A 6140-nucleotide genomic window follows, 5' to 3' on the forward strand; every position below is an offset into this window, starting at 1 on the left:
ATTTTCATATGCTGTATGATTTAAAGAAACACTCCAATAGAAGGTAAGACAATTTAGGAGATATTCTTGTTTGTGGGTTGGAGTTATCCATGCTGTAATAAAATGGTGGTTGAATCAGTTTATATATAGGAAAGCCACACACCTTATTATAGTTCCATTTCTCTAACTTTTGAACTCAATATCATAACACCAGATTATTTTTTATTGAAATTACTAAAGTAAACCTTACATACAGTATTACTATTACTGCTAATGGTGGAATTCAAATAGTTAATTATTACCGGATACATTTATATATATATACATTTGATGTTTTTATGTAATTATCTTTTTTAACAAATCATTTGATATGTGCTGTCCTTCTGAGTAATACCGCTTTTATGCAGACTATAGCGGATCGCACCCGGGAGCCTGACAAGGGAGATTCCCGGGTGCGACCCACCTCAGGCACCTTTCCCACTGCTGAATCCAACCTGGCATATAGCCGGTTTGGTGACATCAGCAGTGACGCGGCAGGGGCCGCCCGTACATTCACTGTGAACGGGAGCCAGGTCAATGCGATCCGGCTTCCCATTTACACAGCCCAGCTTGCCGGGTTGAACCCGTGTTCAACCCTACAAGCTAACAAGTTGGAATACAAAGTCACCTGATCCAGCTTATTCCAACTGGGCCTATTTACACCACGCAGCAACATGGGTTATGCGCGCTCATGTGCTGGCAGTGTAAAAGGAGTATAATTAACATTTTCATTAAGGTGCTATAGTGCAAGCTTGTATAATTTTGTATATGCAGGTTTTTTTTCACCAAGAGATTTGGTTTGTCAGTGTTAGTAGTAACTGCAGATTCAAAAGATAGAAAACATAGATTAGTGTCTGAGCAGTGTTATTAATAAATATGAAAGTTACATTGTACCATGTAATAGATAATTAAATACAGGTACAAACACAAAATAAAAGTACAAATTAAATTAAATACAAGCATACAATATGTTTGTCATGCCTGTCGATCTGTTAGGTCTGATCTGGGTGGCTTGATAAAGTTCCTCCGCATGTATGAGAACTAGTGCGGGGAGTTGTAGTAATACAGGAGAGTCTGTAGAGTAAGTGGCACTGGTAGCACGAGGCGTTAGGAGACTGTGGTACTCAATAATGAGAACAGAGTAGTGGAGATAGCATATATCTTGGTAGCTGGACTGCGTCAGATAGCTGGAACAGGTTGAGGACTGAACAAAACTGTGCTGTATATCTAGAACAGGCTGAGGACTGAACTGTACTACCTTAGATAACTGGAACAGGCTGAGGACTGAGCTGGAATGTGCTGGGTAACTGGAACAAGCTGAGGACTAAACCAGACTGTGCTCCATAGGCGGATCCAGGGGGAGGGCACTCGGGCCCGTGCCACCCCTGTCGTTTCTGACTTCTTTTTTTTCAAAAGGAGAACAGCAGCAGCACTACTGCTATTTCCGTCAGTCAGATTTTATAAAAGAGCCGGCAGGCACTGAGACCCGCCGCAGCTCTAAAAGCAAGTCCCCGTGGTAACCAATGGGGAGGCTGGAGCTCCAGCTCCAGCCTCCCCCTGCTAACACCGCAACCTACCTCCCTCACTGCCAGCCGGCCAGAGTCCAGCCCAGGCGCGGGGTTCAAATGCCAGCATCGAGTAAGACTGTTACTTATGATGGCGCAGAAGGCTTCATTAGCCCTTACTGCACCAAGATTGAACCAGATAACTGGATCAGCTAGGAACCAGGATTGAACCAGATAACTGGATCAGCAGCGAACTGGGATCTAACCAGATAACTGGATCAGCTAGGAACTGGGATTGAACCAGGTAACTGGATCATGTGAAACAGAGATGCTGACTGTAGGAAGTAGACTGAATAGTCTAATTAGATTGAAGACTGTGGAAGAGAAAGATTGGAGTCTGCAAATACATCTGCCTGTGCACTGGGCATTCCTCTTATATGGCTGGCTTTGTTCCCATTGGCCATGGAGATCACCTGAGTAGAGTTTGTGTTCTGACTGGCTGGGAGAGAACAGGTGATTTGATCCATCATGACAGTGCCCATGTCCTGGCTCTTACGGGAAGTCTGGCATGGGGATGTGTCAGCTTTTGCATTGCTCATGGAGTGTCAGGACCTACTGAATTTGTGGATCCGTTAACCTTGGACCAACCGAAGGTGTAGGTGCTGGAGTATGGTGGAAACAGGAAAGACGAAGATAGTTCCATTTCATATATTTATTAATAGACAACAGTTCCAATAAGGAGTTAAATGACAATCATTAGTCACCATATATAAAGTGACGTATTGCAATGAATGGCATAAAGATAAGCAGAATCAGTATTGAAGATGCATTGAAGAAATGTTCATATGAAAAAGATAAAACGTGCCTGAAGATTAATGAAGAATTGTCCAATATAAAGCAATGATTTGCTCCAAACTGTAAGAAGAAGTGTTAACTGGATATTGTAGACATAGATGAATAACTGTGAAGACTTGTTACCAATGCTTAAAGGCTGAACTGAAGAACTGTGTAGAGCTGTCTTTGAATAATGCAAAAAATGAAGATACAATACTAAAAGGAATACTTGCAGGTTGCAAAGATAATACTTGTAGCACTGTGAAAAGCTGCAGCAGATAACAATGGAGAAGAATGGGTTAAGCTGAGAGCTGAGTAAGTGAGGACCAGGATTTAGTAGAAACTTCCACAGGCTGTGTGATTGAAGCAAGGCAATCACTGAACAAACAGTGTAACCTCTCACGAGCCTCCGAGAATCCACTTGTTGACACTTGGAGAGCGATTGACTGACAGCACAGCAGGGGGCTGGTGAATCACTTGCGGTGAAGGCTGCAGGCAGTCCTCTGGGAGTGGAGGCGATATCAGAACCACTGGAATCACACAGAAATCCACAGGGAGAGCACAGAGCTAGGGTACAGAATAGCTACAACAAAGCACTGGCCAAGAGAGAAATAATCCCAGCCTACTTATAGGCAGCACAAGCACAGGATTGGTTAACACTTACCCACAGGTGCTCACAGTTGATCACAGATGCTGCATTTGGTCTCCAACATGGCCACCTCCTACACTGCAGACACACACAGAGGCGCCTCTGACAATTTGGTCTCCGCACTCCCGACTCTCAGAACCTGCAACACCTCTGCCGCCAATCACGCCATGTCCCCACACGGCCGTACAGCACTGCGAGCAACCGCGCCGGCAACGGACGGACCCCAGAACCCACAGTGGGGAGTGATCGGTTCATGACATGGAGCTGACACCAGCAGCAGCTATGGGAGTCCTGGATGGCCCGAAGAGATAGCAATGATACAGGCATTTGGGATAACAAGTCCGGAGAGTGGCAATGTTGTCTCCTTTAAAAAATTAAATGGCAATCTTCATTAGCGGCACAGTCCTAATACAAATATCAATTAATTAACGTGAACACATGGCTGTGACTCCCTATAATATTGTGCCACACTACTGATTTATATATTAACCACAGGAGGGGTCAGATGAAATTAGCCAGTCAGAAGTGGTTGTTCATCATCATCAGTGTATATTTTACAGTATGAGTTATTCACCCACAAGAGATACACTTTAAAACAGGGTTACTTCCATCCCAATGTAGGTCTTACTTGATTGCACTTACCAGAATACACCATATCTGTTCTGAGCCTATACTTGCCAGCCCCATCCCATACCCAGCCTGCTTCTTTAAGCATAAAATGTGACTAAATATACATACAGTTGCAATCATATTTTTATTATTGTGCATGCGCAATATGGAATTGAGGGTTTTATGCAAAACACAAACACCCCATGGGCTCAATGCAGTATTCTCTAAGGGAATAAATAAAACTACTTAAACAGCTTTTTAAACAGTATTTCATTTTAAATACATATACCAATAACATGTTATAATATATTTATATGACCGTGATAGATCATTGGGGCTCCAGATTACCTCAAATATGGGTAAGCTGTTTGCTCTGGGTCAAATTATCATGATTATTAAAATATGTAAATCATAGTTCCAATGGTGATCTCAAATGATCTTGGTGCCATACAAAATGTCAATTAATTCCATAGACTCCCACTGATGACATCACTGCGTAGACCATCTACATCAGGAGAAGCAGCATGAGCACTAATGCTAGATACATACATCTCCAATGTTCTGACCACATACTACAGTCCAAACGAACTGTGACTGTTTTACCAGAACAGTTCTACTTTTTCCAACATGTTACTGCAGCTATGACTACCGTCCATACTGATGACTTAAACTATATTGCTGCTTGACCAGATCCTGGAATGAATGGGCCCTATCTAGAAAATATATAGGTACAATTGACTTCCTGGAAATTTGTACAAAAAGTGTATAATCTAGGCCTCCCTCAATGTATCACCCACATTTAATAAACAGGATCTTCTCCCTTCAACCTTTCCTCAAGGGTGCAGCTATAGTGGATACGAGGGGTGCCATTGCTATGGGGCCCAGATGGGCCCAAATTATAAAATTATCTACCCAGTTATGGAATTGGATGCTAAACAAATGGGTCCTGGACTGAAAAGGGTTACTTTCGGCACTCATATAGGTGGCAGTCTCTTTCTCTCAGTAATGCCCTTCACTGATTTCATCCATATCCCATGCTCCCATTTCATCCTCACAGGCACAGCTGATCCAATCAGTGACACTGTCAGAAACTAGGCTTCTCCTTGATAAGTCTTTAATAAGAGAGCTGATGGGTGATTGAGCTCCGAGCTTAGGACTGTCTAAGAAAGGGACAGTGTGCTGAAATTAAGGAGATCTCAAATCAAAGCAGAATTTCCTACATTAACAAATGTTTATTTATTGGTTTTTTTATATAGCGCAGCATATTCCGTTGCGCTTAACATGTGGAAACAACAATGATAAACAAAACTGGGTAATAACAAACAGTCATAGAGGTAGTACGGCCCTGCTCACAAGCTTACATTCTATAGGGAAATAGGCATTTATACACAAAGATAGGTGCTTTTACTGAGGTTGGAGCTAGTTGGTTATTAATGAGGGACTCTAGACTGCACACCTTAACTACATGTAATGAGAGGTGCTAATTTGCTGAGGTTTATATTGCCACACACAAAGAGAAAACAAGGAGGCAGGTGCACTTTTCAAACATTACTAAGTAGAATTATAATACATTTTGCAATAAAGCTTTGAACCCACAGCCCAGGGGTGCCAGACATAGCCCTGGGCTTCAGCCCTGGCCTTGGGTGCCGTGGAGAGGGGACCACTTTATTGGGGGGAGGGGGAGGGGACATTCTAACAGGGTGCCCTGGCCAGGGCTGACTTGCTGGGGGGTAATTCTATGGCTGCAGCGACCAATATAAACGTGTCCCCCGGCTGTGGCATTACTGCCCTGGCTAGTGGAGCCCTGTGCTGGTTTCAATGCTGATGGTAATACACAGTCTGTAAATAAGGGATCTTAAACTCTACATCAGGACTGGCAATACCATCCACAACAACCCAAATATTTTCACTTTTGGCTTGTTCAAGTAAAAAAAATGTTTTTGTGTCTTTTAAAATACTTTTTTGACATTTTTGTGTTCACATTTGTGGAAATACATCTGTTTGCTTCTATAACATATATTTTATATTGATTACTATTAAAAGTTGAGTATTATCTATCTTTTCATGCACACCCCAACTAAGAGTCTTTCTTTTTCCCTTTTTGTATCAACTGTACTAACCACTGACTCTGGTTGCACCACCAACAATATAATAGACCAGTGGTTCTCAAACTGTGTGCAGTGGCACCCTGGGGTGCTGTGAGAAACTTACTGGGGTACCTCGGGTTGGTGGTCCAGGACCAATTCAAATTACATATGGTCAATGTAATAGGCAAAACCAGTGCTTGTGGCTGCCAATCACAAAATATGTGGACAAATAGAAGCAAATCCTGTCCCTCATCACACAGTTGACCCTAAGGATGACATAAAAACACAATTTACTTAATTTAATATTTCTTTCTAAATTTCTCAATAAGAAACTTTTGGCCTAGGGGTGAGGTGAAAACAATTCTGATACTCTAGGGTGCCGTGATTCAAAAAAGAACCACTGTAATAGACTGTAATTTCCAGAATATCTGATAATTG

This window comes from Pseudophryne corroboree, chromosome 5 (assembly GCF_028390025.1).
Source record: "Pseudophryne corroboree isolate aPseCor3 chromosome 5, aPseCor3.hap2, whole genome shotgun sequence".
In the NCBI taxonomy this organism is placed as follows: Eukaryota; Metazoa; Chordata; class Amphibia; order Anura; family Myobatrachidae; genus Pseudophryne; species Pseudophryne corroboree.